This window comes from Sceloporus occidentalis, unplaced genomic scaffold, assembly GCF_023333645.1.
Source record: "Sceloporus occidentalis isolate IW3139 unplaced genomic scaffold, rSceOcc1.0.p SCAF_8, whole genome shotgun sequence".
Classification (NCBI taxonomy): domain Eukaryota; kingdom Metazoa; phylum Chordata; class Lepidosauria; order Squamata; family Phrynosomatidae; genus Sceloporus; species Sceloporus occidentalis.
The window spans coordinates 24,438,858-24,457,872 of record NW_028316988.1 but is presented as its reverse complement, the minus strand read 5'-3'; the positions used below and the strand labels follow the sequence as shown (position 1 = coordinate 24,457,872).

The 19,015-nt window shown below is 44.2% G+C and overlaps 1 long non-coding RNA gene across 1 annotated transcript; it reads left to right on the top strand.

Moving 5' to 3' along the window:
* LOC149308306 (uncharacterized) lies at nt 1-15,248 on the top strand. The gene is made up of 4 exons (XR_016282143.1): nt 1-190; nt 2,314-2,449; nt 10,916-11,033; nt 15,208-15,248. It is a non-coding gene; the product is annotated as an uncharacterized LOC149308306 (long non-coding RNA).
* Nucleotides 15,249-19,015: the final 3,767 nt, after the last annotated feature.

The following is a 19,015-nucleotide window of genomic DNA, read 5'->3' as shown; positions in this document are numbered from 1 at the left end:
GTCATCCAGCCATGTTAAGCAGGCGTGCCAAAACTTCTGTGGCTGAAATACCTCAGCTCTGACTTCTCCCTTTCTCTGGACAGATGGTCTCTTTTTCTGTTTATATTCCATCTTTCTGTTCCCCCCTCATTTTGCAAAGGGAGACCAGAGAGAGGAGCAAGACTGGACTGGAGCCATTTTGTTACCTGAGGTAAAAAACAAACAAAATGGCGGCCACTCCATCTTCCTCTCTATTAACCTCAAATTGGGATGGAAGTCCAGTTGCCTTCCTTTCCTTTTTCTTTCAGGTCTTGAAAACTCAGGGCTTTCTTTACAGAGTCTATCCACCTGCCTCCCACTTTATTATGCAGCACAACAACAACAACAACACACATATATACATACACACACACACACACACTATATATATATATATATATATATATATATATATTTGTTGTTGTTGTTGCTGCTGTGTGCCTTCAAGTCATTTCCAACTTATGGCAACCCTAAAGTGAACCTATCATGGGGTTTTCTTGGCAAGTTTCTTCAGAGGAGGTTTGCCATTGACTTCTGATGGCTGAGAGAGTGTGACTTGCCCAAGGTCTCCCAATGGGTTTCCATGCTTGAGCAGGGATTCAAACCCTGGTCTCCAGAGTCATAGTCCAACGCTCCAACCACTATGGTGACCCTAAGATGAATGTATCATGGGGTTTTCTTGGCAAGGTTTGTTCAGAGGACGTTTGCCATTGCCTTCCTCTGAGGCTGAGAGAAAGTGACTTGCCTAAGATCTCCCAATGGGTTTAATGGCCAAGCAGGGATTCAAACCCTGTTGGAAATTACTTGAAAGCACAACAACAACAACGAGTCCATCATATCCACAGAACTATTCTTTAGCACCACATTTCTGTATAAATAAGCTTTATAACCCAAGTCGTGAACCGCATCTGAAGAAGTGGGTTTGCAGCCATGAAAGCTCATGCTAAGATAAAACCCAGGCTGCATTTACACTGCAGAAATAATGCAGTTTGACGCCGCTTTCACTGTCTTGGCTCCATGGTATAGAATCCTGGGATTTGTAATCTTGTGAGATATTGAGTCCAAGAGCTCTGGTTCCACAACAAACTACAAATCCCAGAATTCCATATCATTGAACCATGGCAGTTTAAAACAGCTTTGTTGTTGTGTGCCTTCAACTACTTTCCAACTTACGGCAACCCTATAATGGGGTTTTCTTGGCATGTTTCTCCAGAGGGGGTTGGCCATTGCTATCCTCTGGGTCTGAGAGAGTGTGACTTTTTCCAAGTGGGTTTACATGGCTGAGCCAGGATTTAAACCCTGGTCTCCAGAGTCATAGTCCAATACCACTACAAGTGTAGATGTAGATGCAGACTCCGTCTTCTCCTGATTCCTTGGCTCCATGTCTGCATTTTCTTTGTGTTTCTGCACATAACTTAGGGAATGGCAGTCTTTGCCTTGCGTGATGGAGTGGGATTCCCCTTTGCAAGGTGTGCTTTTTGGGTGTCCTTTTGCTTTCTTTCAATTTTCCATGAAGAGGAGATTTCCCCCTTCGAGATGAGATCAACGCAGCGAGCAGAAAGGATTTCCTGTCTGTAGGCGGATGCTATACCGGGGCGTGTGGGCAGGAGGGGAACACCACCTGAAACTGAACGGGCATGGTGCCCTTCTGAGATCTTTCTAGGGCATCAAGGGGTTTCCCCCCTATAAACTCCCCCCAGGGTCAAGGCAAACCAATATTTAAAGATGTAGGTGTGAGAGACATGGCAGTGTAGTGCCTCGAGTCATTCAACTATGACTCTGGATACCAGGGTTTAACTACGACTCTGGAGACCCCACTCTCTCAACCTCAGAAGAAGGCCAAATCCTGCCCAGAACAAATCCTGCCCAAAAAAAACCCATGATAAGTTTGCTGTAAGTCGGAAGTGTAGTTTGGTGATTTTAGGTTCATAGAATCCTAGAGTTGGAAGGGACCCTCAAGGGTCTTCCAGTCCAATCCCCTTCTGCCATGCAGGAATACACAATCCCAGCATCTCCTGGGACAGATGGACATCCATCCTTTGCTTAAAAGCCTCCAAAGAAGGAGACACCACCACCTTTTGAGGCAACATCTTCAAAGATCCAACTGATCTTACTGTTGGGAATTTCTTCCTAACGTTTAGGTGGAATCTCTTTCCCTGTAGTTTTCAACTATTCCTCCATTGTGTCCTAGTCTCTGGAACAGCAGAAGACAAGCTTGCTCCATCCTCAATTGAGCAACCCTTCAAATACTTAAACAGGGCTCTCATATCACCGCTTAACTTTCTCTTCTCCCAGCTGCCTAAAGTGCTCCTCATAGGACTTGGTGGTTTCCAGACCTTCCACCACTTTGGTCACCCGCTTCTGGACACCCTCCAGCTTCTCAACATCCTTTCCTGAATTGTGATGCCCAGAACTGGACACAATGTTCCAGGTGAGTTCGGACCAAAGCAGAATAGTGTGTCTCCATTTTCTGCATGGCCTCCCTTCAGATATTTAGAGATGGCTCTATTATGTCGCCTCTCCATCTTCTCTTCTCCATGCAACACATACCCAACTTCCTCAGTTGTTCCTCATAGGACTTGGTTTCCAGAACTTTGATTATCTTTATCGCCCTTCCAGACACCTTCCAGCTTGTCCTCATCCTTCTTGAATTGTGATGCCCAGAATTGGACACAATATTCCAGGTGGGCATCTCTTTTAAAAAGGATGCAAGCCTTCTAAAAAGTCCCTCCGCTGCAAATTGCAGACTCCATAGAGTCTCTCCCTAGCAAACTCTCTCTATGAAGGATCATTAATTCTGCTGGGTGGATGTTTGGTAGCCCTCCTTTGGGTCTCATTCATTATCAGTGACAGACTTTCCAGACAGGCTCTGGGTGCATTTTGGGGAGGGCTGTGGAACTATTATAATTCTAGCAGCCGAATTATGACAGGAAACATCTCCCAAAGGAGAGAGAAGGAGGAGGAAGGGAGAAGCATAGGGATCGATCCGAAAGGCAAGCAGCCACGCAAAGGCAGGCCTCTGGCCTCCTCTTGCAAAATGGCTTGCTGAGCCCTAGAAACTTTTAAGACTAGGGCTGCATCTATAGTGCAGAATTAATGCCGTTTTGACACTGCTATAATGGCCATGGCTCCTGCTATGCAGTTATAGAATCACAGAGTTGGAAGACACCTCAAGGGCTATCCATTCCAACCCCCTGCCATCCAGGAATACACAATCAAATTGTGGGGTTTATCATTTTGTAAGCCTTCTCCGGGTCAGAAATATTCAAAATGTATTTTGTTTATATATCCAAGGCTTGCCTGATCTGGTTCTTTCATTCCACATGAACGTGTTGTTAGTTTTGGATAAAAAGTTGGTAGAAACTTGTTGAACCTCAACCTGTCCCTAGCTCTGTGTTATTCCTGCCTCTGGGACCAGAATTTTTTTCCATTTGATAAGTCATGCCCAGGAACACAACCATTTCACATGGAGGGACATTTTTCAAGATAGTATTCTCTCTCTCTCTCTATCTCTCTCTCTCTCTGAGATTCCTCACTACTACTACTACTACTACTACTACTAATGTTTAGTGGTTTGAGTGTTGGACTATGACTCTGGAGACCAGGCCTTGATTCCTAGTTCAGCCATGAAACCCACTGGGTGACCTTGGGCAAATCATACTCTCACAGCCTCAAGGGAAGGCAATGGCAAACCTTCTCTGAACAAATCTTGCCATGATAGGTTCCCCTTAGGGTCACCACTAGTTAGAAATGACTTGAAGGCACACAGTAACAGCAGTAATGCCCTTTCCACCATAGGGCAGAACATCAAACATATATAATCAAAAATGGACAATGAAACACAACACTATAAAATGCTAAGATACTAAAATAATATGCTAATATACTAAAACTCATTTTTGTCCTGAGGGCTGGGGAATAGGACTGAGACTTGAGATAGTAGTGGTGACCCCTTTGCTAGATGATGCCCCTGCCCTGCATCATGCACCTCTCCAAATATTATTAGATTGTAACGCCCAGCATTCCTTACCCCTGGGGAGGTGTGCCTTGAGCATGTTGGACCTTGCAGTTCAACAACATCCAACAGGCTTCACAGTCGCCACTCTTGGCATACCTTTTATAAACCTGTCTTTTATATATGTGTGTGTTTAAATAAGGTAATATTGTCAGTGCTCCCTGGGTGAACTCCTCCTCCAGCTAAACTCTGCTGAAGAGAAAGTGAGGAGGGAGAACTCTGTGGTTAACCATGGCATGGAAACAATGGGTAGAGATGCACCCGCCACAATTAGAAATGCCACAACCTTCTGCAGGTGCGGTGCCCTCACCGCTTTCCTGGTTACCTCTTCTCTTTCTCTCTCGTTCCCCCTGTGTCTGTTTCACTTCTCTGAAGACACTAGAGAGAACGGTGTGTGGGTGGTGAGGGGTTGAGGGGGAACCAACAGCACGGTGGCACCTCTAAATTTAGGTGTGGGCAACCCGCCTCGTGGGAGATGCCACGTCTCTGGAGAAGAAAAGAGAAGCAGGGAGTAGCTGAGGAGGGAGCTGGGTGGAAGAGAGACCACCTTCCTTCACTCCTTCACCCACTGGGCCTTGGATTCTGACCAGAAATACAAATTTGCATCCAAATGGGTAAATTCCAACTTCAGGAACTGTACTTGGAATTTCAGATCATCTTTCTTCCAACCTGAACATTTCTGGGCTTTTGGCCCATTGGTATCTCAGAATCTTTATTGGCTCAAATAAGATCAGACAGAAGATCTCAGAAGGTGTCCACAGTTTAGGCATATTGTTGACATTAGCAGTTTTTTTAATCTTTGGTCCTCCAAGGATTTTGTATTTTTCCTCCCAGAATTCCTTTGGATGATTGACTAGGATGTCTGGAAATGAACTCAATCCTAATATGTTAAAGTTCAAAGGAACCACAAGGATCAACTACTGCTGCCATGTAGTAATCCACCGCTAAAGCACTCTTGAAAGATGGCCATCTAGCTTTCCTTTAAAGACCTCTCACACATGGAGGCTCCACCATCCTACAAAGCAATCTTCTCCACTATCAAACAGCTCTTACAGCAAAGAGATTCTTCCTAATGTGGAGAGTCATTCACAGAAACCTAAGAGTTAGAAGGGACTTCAAGGGCCATCTAATCCAACCCTCTGCCATGGTAGAAGACACAACTAAAGTAAACCTGAATGATGGCTATCCAACCTATGTTTAAAGACCTCCAAAAAAGGAGAGTCCACCATCCTCTAAGGGAATCTGTTCCACTGTTGGAACAGTCCTTATTGTCAAGAATTTATTCCTAATGTTTAGATGGAACCTCTTTTCTTGCCACTTGAATCCACTGGTTCATGTCGTAGTCTCTGGAGCAGCAGAAAAAGAAGCTCGCTCCATCTTCTCCATGACATCCTTTCAGATGTTTAAAGGTGGCTACCTTGTCACCTCTCAGTCATCTCTTCTCTAAGTTGAGCATACCCAGTTGGAGTCCGAAACATCTAGTTTGATAACTGCAGACTTACACCTCTTTAGATAGTAATACTTATTTATTTATACCCCGCTCTTCAGCCAGTTGGAGAAGTGTATATATGGAGTGGGTGGGAGGGTTTGGAGACTTGCCTGGTGGGGGTGGAGGCCACGAAAGTTCTTTTGGGGGGATGGATGCGGCCCCTGGCTTGCACGTTCCCCACCCGTGTAGGAGACAAAAACAATGAACCGACTCGGAGCCTGTGTAGCTCCCATCCATCTGTTGTGCATTAGGTTCATTTCCTTTGCACTCGTTTGCCCCTGCCTCAGTTCCTTCTGAAGCCAGGCAGGTGTTCAAAAGGGGGAGGAGGAGGGGGGAGAACAGTTTTTAAAGAACGCAGTTGCAGAATATTTAATTTCACAAAGGATTTGGACAATGGGAGATTGCCTCAATCGAATGGGATGCCTTTAGCTCACAGACATGCCTTCAGTTACAATGGAGAACGTTGGCCTATCTGCCTAGTATATTTTATGTATATACTATTTTATTTACTATATGTATATATTATTTATTATATACTAAGTATATAGGGGTTGTAAGTCCTTGAGTATGTCACCCTTGCATGCCAGGATGAATCATTATGGTAGAGCTGTTTATTTATTCCTTCAGTTTGTTGTGGGATTTTATATCATTTCTGACTTCTGGCAATCCTAATTATCATGAGTGTTTATTGGCAAGATTGAGTGGATTTGCCTTTGCCCTCCTTGAAACTGAGAGAGTGTGACTTGCCCAAAGACACCCAGTAATTGCCATGGCCAAGTGGGGATTTGAACCCTGGTCTCCAGAGTCATAGTCCAATGCTCAAACCACTACACTACTGACACATTCAAATACTGAGAAAGAATTCCAAAGGAAATTTGCTGACCTATTATTTTTCCTGTTGGGGTTTCTCAGCTGTCAGGGAACCCATTTTAAGGTCTGCAAATGAATAATGATACTCCAGACTGAAGCCAGGCAAGACGGGTGCATGTGCAACTTCCTTTTCTCATCCTGTGGCATCTCCCCTTAGCAAAAATGGGATTCTTGCAGGTGGTATAAAAATACAGAAAGTGGATAAATATTCTGGCAAAGAAGCTCTAAATGAATTGGCGAAACATCTGAATGAAATCATCATAGATAGGATCACATTAGTGCAATTGCAAAAAGCGATCCTACTTGGAATGTTATCTGACAAGACTTCACTGGCACTGAGATTGTTGGATAGGATCTGAGCCACTGAATGATCGAAATTCCACTCGCTTAATGCCTGTTAGCATGCAAAACGGATGTATGGTAATAATAGCTATAATTGCTGTATCAGATGGCTGCAGATAGGATCGCATCAGCCCCATTAAGAAAAGTGACACAGCTTGGAACACATCTTTGTTATCCGATGATGCCACCCTGATGCTGAGATTCATGGATGGCATCCAAATCATTGATGGTCCAAAACCCCAGTCAGTAACATGTGGTATACTAATATGTACGATGATGATACCATCATCTTTCTCATTGTTTACCTCCAACTTCAGTGAAAAATATCTCAAGGCTTCATTTCAGAGGCACATATAGATCCTCCTCTTTCATCCTCACAACAACCCTGTGATGTAGAGGAAGGTCAAGGGGTTGCAAGTGGCCAAAAAGGCAACACGGTTCTAAATTTCTTACTCCAGCGAGATGCTGAAAACCGCCCAGATTCTTCTCTTTGGTGTCTTTTCATTCCTTGGGTGAGCCTTTTCTTTAGATGCCCAATCATTTGTTGCATGCTAAACTGAAGTTTTAAGTGACTGCAAGGCTAGAAATTTGGAGACTGGAGGAAAATTTAATGGTGGGGGAAAGAATTCTTATTTGGGAACGGCAAGGCCCTAGTATTGCCTCCGCTTCTGTAACTCCAGCTCTGCTCCTTCTCCACCCAGTGAGGCCTAGTTGGCCAGCTTCAGAGCTGGGTCTGCAATGGCCACCCAAATACACCTCTGTTAGGAACAGCTGCAGGACTCCTGGCGTTTCTCTCCCTCCCCTCCCACAATAACCCTTTCCTTCCCCCTTGGCTTCTTGTTCCCCCCCCCCCCACCTAAAGTGGGATTTTCTCCCTGCTCCCACCACGCTAAGACTGAGCCTTCCTTGTGTTGTTCCTCTCTCCCATTCTCCTCTTTCTTCTGTTGCATCTCCCTCCTCCTCATCTCCTTCCTCCTTCTCCTCCTCTTCATCTTCTTCCTCTTTTCCCCACCTCTTCAGCTTCCTCTTCTCCTCCTCCTCCTCCTCTTTTTCCTCCCCTTCTTCTTTATTTTCTTCCCCGTCCTTTTCCTCCTCTTCTTCATCTCCTTTTTCCTCCTCCTCCTCTTCTTCTTCCTCTTCTCCTCCTTCTTTTCTTCTTTTTTCCCTTCCTCTTCCCCTTCTCCTCTCTCTTTCTCCTCCCTCCTTTTCCTCTTCCTTCTTTTCTTCTTTCTCATCCTCCTCTTCCACTTCCCTCCTTCTCCTCTTCTTCTTTCTCCTCTTTTTCTTCCTCTTCCTCCTCTCCTGCTTTTCTCTCTCCTCTCCCTCCTTCTTCTTTCCCCCTCTTTCCTCCTCCCTTCTCTCTTTTAGGCTGACATTTGAAAAATGGCAGACCTAAGACGCACAGCAGCAGCTGTGAGGTGGCATGGAGCCAACCCTGCTCATTCTGAGGGAGATGTAGCTTTTCGTAGCAGCAACACACACGGGGTGCACACACATACCCTCACACAGTGCTAGGAGAAAAAAACAAACACACAATGAACAATCAGTCCCTCTGTGCACAATGGCGTCTCAACAGGAGAGCTCAAGTTTCTAGTCCTTAGTTCCAATGTGACCCTGAAACCACCTCTCTTCTGGCTGTACCAGAAACCCCCCAAATCCCTTCAAGCAGGCATGAGGGTCATGTTTTGCCAGATTTTTAGCCTCCTCTCTGGGCCATTTTAGGCCAAGGAGAAGCCTTCTTTAAAAACAGGAAGTGACTTCTGGGCACTTCCTATTGTTAACAAAAAAGACCTGTGTTGAGTCTAAAATGGCTTATGGAGGGGGCTGAAAACATGAAGATGCTTCTTATACTTATCCTCTATGAATACTCTATGGTGGTGTGGACCTCTTATCTTCTATGAATACTTTATGGTGGCATGGATCTCTTATCGTCTGTGAATACTTTATGGTGGAATGGACCTCTTCTATGAACATATGGTGGCGTGGACCTCTTATCCTCTATAAATACTTTATGAGGGTATGAACCTCGAATCCTGCCAATTTCAGACAGTTGGCGGATATGAACCTCTTAGCTTCCTGCAGTGGTCTAGAACAGTGATGTCCAAATTCTTCAGCTACCTTGTCCAATGGTCTGGGATGGTGGGAACTGAAGTCCAAAACACCTGGAGGGCCAGAGTTTGGGCATCACTGGTCTAGAAGGAGGAAATGATGAAGATTTTCTTCCAAGGGTCCATTTGCCTGGCAAAGGGGCATGGAGCCCTTTGCACCAATGGCACTGTTGACAATCCAGCCCTCTTGCTGTTGAATTGGGACGCTTGGGCTCACCCGATATGCCTCGGCAGGGATGCTGTCATTCATTGTGCACCTTGGGAGATGCCAGTGCCAAAAAATGTCCTCCTTATGTGTGTGTGGGGTTGAGATTCTCATGTCTGAGCTGGCAACAACATGGCGCATAGTGAAAAGGGTGGGTGAGGGTTGAGATGGTTGGTTTCTTTCTTCACCCTGTTTGGCAATCTCTCGTTTCTCACCTGTCCAAAGAGACAAATATCCATGTCTTGGGGATGGAAAAAAAGATAGAAATCCTCTCTTCTGATCCAACCCCCCAAAATTTGGGGTGCCCAATTTTGACCCTCTGCCCCCCCAAACTGCGCAATATTCCTTTTTTAGCCACCCCCAATGCGCCCGGCTGCCTATTTATTTATTTATTTATTTTCCCTGACAATAGAATTCATTATGATGGAAATATCCTCCCGAGGACTGCGGCTTAATTACCTCCTCATTTGCATTTTTGCATATTAATGACTGCGGTGCTGCTAATTTTTTTCCTCTTTTTTTGCTGCAGTGTTTTTGCAAGGCGGAGGGAGTGGGTGGAAGATGGAGGGAGGGGAGAAAGGAAGAAAGAGAGAGGGAGAGAAGGAGGTGAAGAAGGAGGGGAGCCCTCTGTTCGGTTCTTGTCTTTTCCCCGTCCTCCATCTTCTTTTCCCCACTGTTCCTTCATGGAAGATGGCAGGGAGGTGGGCGTATGGCCAGGTTGCCCCCAGATGACAATAAATGAGGCAGCAAACGGCCGTACAAAATCCCAAGAGAGTTTTCTTAAATTGTGTAGGTTTTTCTATTCTGTGGCCGGTCCAAATCTGCTTGTATTTCTTGTAAAACTAAAGATGGACGAGAGGTGGCCCGATGGCCGTGTGTGGCCAGAAAACTGTTTTTATGGCCCACTTGGACAACCTCTTTTCCAGGAAAAGAAACGATGAGAGAATTACCTCTCCTGGAAACCAGTGGCATTAAATAGCTCATTGTCTCTCCTACATGTTTAGCACCACAAAGTTAACCCATTTTTCAAAACCTGAAGTGGTCACTTCTCATCTGGGTCAAGTTCAGGATATTTGAAAGGTTTTATATTTCAGTATGGGCCTTTCAAGCTCTAAAATCTTTAGGGGAGGCTCTTCTTTCTGTCCTGCCTTCCCAGCCACAAAATTTGGCATGGACACAGAAGACAGGGCCTTCTCAGTGGTTCCCTCAACCTGTGGAATTTCCTGCCACAGGAAGCTATTGAATTGGCTCTTTTTCCACTCTGACCTTTCTCTTTGCACAGGTCCTTGGTGTTAGTTATGTAATGCAGATGGTCTTTCAACCCGGGTATGGTTTCTTAAACATCTACATTACCCTTTGTTTTAACTCTTATTGTGAGCCATCTTGGGTCCCATATTGAAAATAAGGGAGAATACAAACTAGATCAGTGATTCCCAAGCTTTGGTCCTCCAGATGTTTTAAACCAGTGCCTAGAATTCCTGAGAGTTGGCCAATCTGGCTGAGGCCTTTAGGAGCTGAAGTCCAAAGCACCTGGAAGACCAATGTTTGGGAACCACTGAACAAGGTTTTTGTTGTGTTCATTGAAGTCATTTTCGATTTATGGCAACCCTATCACAGGGCTTCCTTGGCAAGATTTGTTCAGAGGAGGTTTGACTTCATGACCTTCCCCTGAGGCTGAGAGAGTGTGACTTGCCCAAGTGTCATCAACTGGACTGCATGGCTGAGCTGGGAATCGAACCCTAGTCAGAATCATAGTCCAACATTTAAACCACTATGCCACACTGGCTCTCTAAACTAGATACATTAAATAAAAGTAAATCATAAAATGAAGTTATTCAACTCCCTCAATCATTCTGTTTGGTTTCCAGGACAATCACCATTGCTCCAGTCACTCTTCTCCAGATACCTTCCAGTTTGCTGTTATCCGTCTTCAACTTTGGTTCCCAGAACTGGACACAGGATTGTAGAGGAGCTCTGAAAAGAGAGGTACTTTTGTGAAAGCCAACATTCCCCTCTGTCTTTGACTCAAAGCCTGGAGACCTGGTGCCAGTGTGAGCAGACAACTCTCTGCTGAAAGGACTCATGGTCTTTCATACCCTTACAGAATGGTCACTTTGCCCATAATGTGGCATGGATTCTTTCTGTTCCTCCCAACCAGAGTAGACTTATTGAGCAGTGAATCAATGAGGAAGAAAATCCCATTGATTGAAAGGATCTACTGTAGTTTGGGATTGGCCTGAATCCCATTGGTCTGTTCCAATTATAGTAGACTCATTCCATCAATGGTGAATCCACACACAGGTGAATCTCATTCATTGAATGGGTCTATTCTAATTTGGGGATCTGATCAGTCCCTAGAGTAGGCTCATTATATCAGTGGTTCACTAGTGAGTCAACGCAAAGGTAATTCAGTGTTTCAGTGTTTTTGCTCTAGTTGAACTTGGCTTCACTTTTATCAGTTAGTCCACAGTTGAGTAGCCCCAACAAATCAATTGTGAATTATCAACACTTACTCATTACTGTATAATAATTACTTTTAATACAAAGTGACTTTATTGCTATTGTGATGGTAGCTATTATGTACCCACCATGTTATGTGAATAGACACAAAGTGTCCTGGATCTTATTGCTTAGTTCCAACAATGGCAGACCTGTTGAACCAGTGGGTGAAGCCCACACATTGGTAAACTCCACTGATTGAATGGTCTCTTATAGTTGGTCCTAGCCCAAATTGTATTGGATAGTCCCAAATACAATGATTTAATAAATAAATAATCATTTTTAAAAATTTATATCCTGCTTTTTGCCAGGCAATCAAAGCGGCATACAACAAGCTAAAATACATCCATATATACATAGTACCCCCCTTAAAACAAGATTAAACCATATAAGATTAAAATTAACATGATAAAATCCAATTAATGGAATCAATAACTTAGAGCAACCCTCCCCTAGGTTTCCTAGGAGCCATGGAAGTTAAAAACATGCATCTGAAGCAGTAGACTGAAGTCTGTGAAGCTCATGCTACCAACTTCTTCCTTTCAGAGTCTCTAAGGTGCTCCAAGATCCCTTTGCACACTAGGTTTTCTTGGGCAGTTTTATTCTGGCCATTGCCTTCTTCTGAGGCTGAGAGAGAGTGGTTTTTCCAAGGTCATCCAAAGGCTATGGTCAAGCAAGGACTTGAATCCTGGTTTCCAGAATTGTTGTCCAACACTCAAACCACTACACCACGCTGGTTGCCTAGGGTCTATTCAATGTGGGCTTAGAAGGCCATGAATGGTGGGATTAGGAACTGTATGTTCTACAGAAACCCAGACTTTGCAGAGTTGGGATTTTGGGGATGGAGGCCAGTTTTAGCAACTCTCAAGGAGCCGTTGCTATTCCTCAGAGAGGCCGGGGAAAGGGGGAAGCCACAGTGGAGTGGGGAAGGAGGTGGCCAGCGGGCGCGTCCTCCACCTCGGGCCCCATTGTTCGGCAAGCGGCCTTTGGGGCGAGCCTTGTCAGAGTGCGTTACTTCCGCTAAATAAAGCCCAACTGCAGCCCCAGCAGAGGCTCTTTCACTGAGTTTGACGTGAGCAGAGAAAATCTGGTGGCAGGAAAAATTGGGGGAGGCCGGTTGTAGGAGAGGTTAGATTATTTGCCCTTCTTCCCAAGCCTTGGCCTATTATTCCAGTGTGTGAAGTGGGAAGTTCCTTCCATGGACTACCTTTCCCAGAATCCCTCAGCCAACAAGGTCCTATTGTTTAACCTCCAGGCAAACCCACCAGGCAGCAAACAGGGCGAAATAAATGTCTTGGCACCCAGAGGGGAGGGTCACTAGCACCTTAGCAGACTACACATCCCTGGATTCCATTGAAGTTAAAGTGGGATTATAGTACTGTAGAGAGAGCCAGCTGAGTTTTGGGCTACAACTCTTAGAGACAAGGGTTTGCTTCCCAGCTTGGTGACCTTGAGCAAGTCACACACTCTTCGTCTTAGGGGGAGGCCATGGCAAACCACCTCTGAACAAACCTTGCCATGGTCTTAGGATCGCCATAGGTTGGAAATGTTAACTGTTTAAGAGTTCCTTTGGAAGACTCCAAAATCCACAGTCCACCTCTTGAATAGGTTGCAGGCCTCTCCCTCCACTCTTTTAACTTATTTTTGAAAAGGGCCATATTTCAAGGCCTGAGGATCTAATTTTTATTCTATTTTTTGGACATTTTTGGCATAAAATTAGGCTCCTGACCTGCCCTAGTTGTCCAGTCCTGCTGTTAAATCCACACTCCTTGTTCAGCAATATACACTTTATGATCCTGGAAAAAGGACTGCTAGTGCCACCTCCTGGCTGCGATGTGGAGTGACACTTTTCAAAAGTTTCCTGACTCTCGTTAAAAACCACCACTTTTGCTTGCATAAAAGACGATGATCTGAAAGTTATAATGATTTATATGTGCGGCCCAAGTTTTTAAGATACTTTAAACTATCATATTAAAACATCAATGGAAAGGAAGGGCTTTCACTTGGCCCCACCACCATCATAGGCTTGTCTGGCGATAACATGGGAGACTTCTTGGAGGCTGTTCCCAGAATGTGGAACTCTTCTGCCACCAGCTAAAGACCTTTTTATTTCGAACAAGCATTTGGTGACTGAGGCTGTGTCAAAAATAATGGTGCGTGCATGTGTGTGCACTGTGCATTTATTGTTCTTGTCAAGTTTTAAACTTGGTAGCATGCTTTCACAAGTCTACTCAAGTTGGCTCAAGTCTACAAAAGCTCATGCTACTAACTTTTTTCTTTCGGTTAGTCTCAAAGGTGCAACAAGATCCCATTGCATACTGATTTTTCCAGACCAAGAGAGCCATGTCTCTGAATTCTATCTGTAGGATTCCAGACACTATCTTTTTGTTGTGTTTTCTGGGGTGGCAGAACCCCAGGAGGTATTACAGAGAAAAGGGAGTAAATTTGTTCTCTGCTCCAGAAGGGAAGAGCAGATTATTATTATTATTATTATTATTATTATTATTAAGCTTTATTTATATAGCGCTGTAAATTTACACAGCACTGTACATACAATCTTTTGATTAGACGGATCCCTGCCCTCAGGCTTACAATCTAAGAAGACAAAACATAAACGGAGAAGGGAATGGTTGTGGGGAAGGGGATCAGGTTCTGGAGTCCATCTTTCCCTCTGAGGCCTGGTTCAAGGCAGATGGACTGGAGGGAAGGCTCTATATCTTAAGGAGAGGCCTGATGGTGTTGGGCCTGCCATTTCACTCCCTCCAGGCTGGATGGCTTCACCTTCCCCATCTCTGGATGATGGTGGATGAAGGGGTGGGATCCTCTTTCAGGGAAGGCCTGATGGAGCTGGATTCCCCTTCCCCCTCTCTAGATGATGGTGGATGGAGGGGTGGGATCCTCTTTCAGGGATTGAATGGTTTGAAGTGACAGAATGATAGATTTCAATTGAACGTTACAAGTAAGAGGGGTTTGGCAATGGAACCAATTGCTTAGAGAAGTGGTGGGATTTCCTTCTCTGAATGTCTTCCAAAAGAGCCTGGACAGCTATCTTCTGAGGATGCTCTAGCTCAGTGGTTACCAAACTTTAATTCTCCAGGTGGTTTGGACTTCAACTCCCAGAAGCCCCAGCTTAATCAATAGCCAGGAATTCTGGGAGCAGAAGTCCAAAATCTGGAGGACCAGAGTTTGGGAATCACTGCTACAGCAGGAGATGTTGCACTGTGCATGGGGTTGGAGTCAGTGGTCCACTACTCCATGCTGGCTTTCAGCTGAAGTATAGCTCTATTTAAAAACTCATATGGAATCTCCTGTGTGGATTTGAATCCATAACCTTTCCATGCTGTAGAGCTTTGCTACTTGTTGCTGCTGCTGTTGCTGCCTGTTTCTATCTCTTTCTCTGATGCTCTGGAGAGCTCTGCCAGTTGGAGTGGACAATGATGGGTTAAATTAAACAGGCTACATATCTGACCAGTGAGAAATTTCCATCCTTTTGTGTCAGTTAACAAAACATGGTTGCAAGAGTGGGTGACATGCAGAAATTTGCCACGAGGGTGTGCTAGCCACCCAGAAATTAAAACTCATCCATGTTACAACTAGTGGGTGCTTTGTTTTCTTGGTTTAATTTTTATTTCTTTTCTATTTTGCTTCCCTGGCACTGCAGATCATCTGCCTCCGACCTTGGAAGGAAACTTTTTTTAAAGGTAAGATAAAATATAATCCCTCAAAGAAATTGTATAAGGAGTGGAAGGAACACAAGTCAAATGATGCAGTCACCTAAGACCTATTCCATTTTGTTTCATAACATTTGGAGAGCAACTGTCTGTGGTAACAAATAATCTTAGTTACTTCTAAAAGATATTTTAAAGAGCACTTTGTTGGCAATGTCAATTGCTCTCAAGTCTATTTTGACTTGTGATGTCCCTATGAATGAGAAACATCCACCAGTCATCAACTTCCCTGCTCAACAGGTCTTGCAAATGCTGGGTAGCCATGGTTTTCTTGATAGAGTCAGTCTATCCATAATGTGGTTTTCCTCTTTTCCTGCTGCCTTCTAAGCACTCACCAAGTATTATTGTCTTTCTAATATGTCACATCATTTCACAATATGTCCAAAGTACTACAATCTCCTTTTGGCTTCTAGGGAGAGTTCAGGCTTGAATTGCTCTTAGATCCATTTATTTATCTTCTTTGCCGGTCCATGTTATCTGTAGAACTTTCCTCCAACGCCACATTTCAAATGAGCCAATTCTTTTCCTATCAGTTTTCTTCATTTTCAAAAATCAGAGATATGATTGCAGGGATCATCCTGACCTATTCAATGACACGTCTTTACACTTGAAGATCTTTCCTTATTCCTTCATAGCTCCTCTTCCAAGTCCTAGCCTTCTTCTGATCTCTCAGTCCTCCTTTTGATTTACGACTCAGCCAAGGTATAGAAAATCTTTAACTATTTCGAGAGCACTTTAGGGTACTCTAAGTGGAATTTTCGACATGGTTGTTCCACATATTATGGCATTCTCTTTTAATACCCATCCAGGAAGATATTTCAAAAAATGAATAAATCTCACAATGAGTTACCTAAACCAATAGTTTTGACCCCACTGAAAATTCAATTGCATTGAAGGCTTTTTTGGGGGAAATTCCCACATCCCCCAGAAATATTTGTGGGTGCAGAGTCAATACAATCATTATATATATATATATATATATATATGGGATTTTTAATAACCAAAATCAGAATTAATACCCAAACACAAGGTTTGAAATACAATTAAATGGTGGACAGTGGTCTGTGTCTCTCTGTGTGTGATGAATATGTTCTGGGTTTTAGTCTGAAGTTTAAAGGGGTTTTCCAAGGGGCTGAAACTATTTAGGGTGCCTAAGGTCCATCCCCTTTGAAGTTCATACTAAAAACAGAGTGAATTTCAACTTCACTTGATTTGGACGACCCTAGACTCCTTAGACACACCAATGCAGGGCTCTCATATTGAGAAATGGGATGGGGTTTGTCTTTTCTCCCCCTCTTCTGTCTCTGTTCATCCTCTCCACATGTTGAAAGCAAGTTGGCTCGTGTCTACAAGCTCTGCCTGAATGGCCACCTTGGAAACGATCTCCTCCCAAACATCTAATTTTTGAAAACCTGGCAAAGGCCTGAATGGAAAGGTCGTGTGGAGAGGTCAGGCTGAAAGGTCAGAGGTGGTGACCTGGGGGTGGGAGGTCACCAGAGGCCAGCAAATCACTTCAGGTGTAGGAGAGTGGTGGGGAAAGGGTGTGCATTTGGGAGAAGGTGGGTCCATCCACCAGCTAAAGGCCAGCGCCTTCATTTCAAGACCCAGGGTTTCACAGAGTTGGAAAGGACCCCAAAGACCATCTAGAATCATAGAATCATAAGAGTGGGAAGCAACCCCAAAGACCATCTGGAATCATGTAGGAAGATGCTGCCTTGGAGAGTGGTAGAGTCTTCTTTGGACATTTTCGGCAGAAGTTGGATGGCCATTTCTTGGTGGTACTTTGATGGTGTCTTTCTGCATGGCAGAAGGGAGTTGGACTGGATGTCCCTTGGAGTCTCTTTCAACTCTATGATTCTTGGTGGTACTTTGATGGTGTCTTTCTGCAAGGCAGAAGGGAGTTGGATTGGATGTCCCTTGGGTTCTCTTTCAACTCTATGATTCTATGGTGAATGGGAGGGAGGTCTTCAGAAGGTGGTGGAATCTGCTCTTTTGGAGTTTTACAAAGCAGAGATTGGATGGTCTCTTCTCAATGTTCATGGGACAAACAGTGTTCCAAGTAAGGTCTTTAGTTTGTAGCCAGAACCACTATGATGGTTTCTAGTTGGGGCGAGAACCACTATGATCTGAACTCCTATGATGGCTTCCATTTTGTCATCCCACACCCAGAGAGTATCTCCATGTGGGAGGATTACCCATTATTCTCTCTTCCTATCCACACAGTCTCCTCATCCACATCAGTGCCTTCCTGCCAAGCAGTCCTGCCCAGTTTGACTATTTCTCTGGTCTGCCTCCATGTCTCCTGAAGTTGGACTGGGAGCAATTGCGTGTATGGTGGCGGGGATGATGGGCTAACAGTGTTGCCTTGGCAACGGGAGCTGGTCAGCATCTTAGTGACCTCCGAGACCCTGAAGAGACCTTTTCTCTGCCAGGGTCAAAAAGGTCAATTGATTGCATTCAAATGAAAAAGGTCATAGCAGAACTGATCAATGGCTGGTTTTTGAGTGTGCGGAAGGTGGGAAAGATGGAAGGAAGGAAAGGAGGGAAGGGGAAGGAAGGAAGGAGGGAAGGTACAAAAGGAGGATGGATGGATGGCCGGACAGAGAACAGAAATGTCAAGCGTCATAGAGCCATCCTGTCTGGAAGAACATAGTAGGAATGGAAAGAATATTCAAAAATATCTAAACAATGATAGTGGGAAAGTGATGAGGAGAATCTTAGTCTGAGCACAATCTTCATATTTCAGGACTTATTCTGCACAAAATTCACGTTCATTAATTTTTGTGCAGAAAACAGCCTTTTCTGCACAGAGATAATATTTTTGCTCAGAAGCATTGTTTGCTGCACAGAAGAAGCTGTTTCATACACAGAAAAGGCCATTTCCTGTACAAAAAACCCACACGCAAAATTTTCTCAGAATAAGCGCAAATAGTTTTTGAAAACTGCATGGACTTTTGAAAGCTTTCTCAGCGGAGGGAGAAACTGGCTAAATTCATTTCTTGTTTTCTTTGAGAATGATATTAGTGAAAGGAGGGTATTCCTAGAGCCATGGTGGTCTCTGTATGGAAGATAGTTTGGATATCAATAGAGATAACATAGTTATAAGGTTCCATCTAGCCCAGTTGAGTCTGCTTTAACTAGCAATGGCTTTCCAGCTTCTTTAGACAGGTTATTCTGTTAATTAAAGATCCGTCAAATGGAAGATTCCCGGGGTCTGAACTGGGATCGTACCACATGCAAGGCAGGATCTTTAGCAATGCTTGCTCTGCAGAATTATTCAGTTCTACATCTATCCATTTTATTTAATTTTTAGAAGAAAGTACTACCAAAAGAAGTCAGCTGGGTTTCATACCCCCAATGGCACATTATTGTTATTATTTGCTTTAATTCAACTTGGACTATGACTCTGGAGACCAGGGTTTGATTCCCAGCTCTGCCATGAAACCCACTGGGTGTCCTTGGGCAAGTCACAATTTCTCAGCCTCAGAGGATGACAATATCAAACTTCCTCTGAACAAATCGTGCCAAGAAAATTTCATGATAGGTTCGCCATATGTTAGAAATGACTTGAAGGCACACAACAACAACCTTTCAGCATGGCATATACATCTCCGCTCCGCTCGGCCTCCTCCCTGGCCCAGTTCAAAAAGGGGCTGAAGACCTTTTTATTTAAACAAGCATTCCCTGATGCAAGCCCTGACTAACTTCTCCCTTCCCTCTACGTCAGCAGTGGCAAGCTGG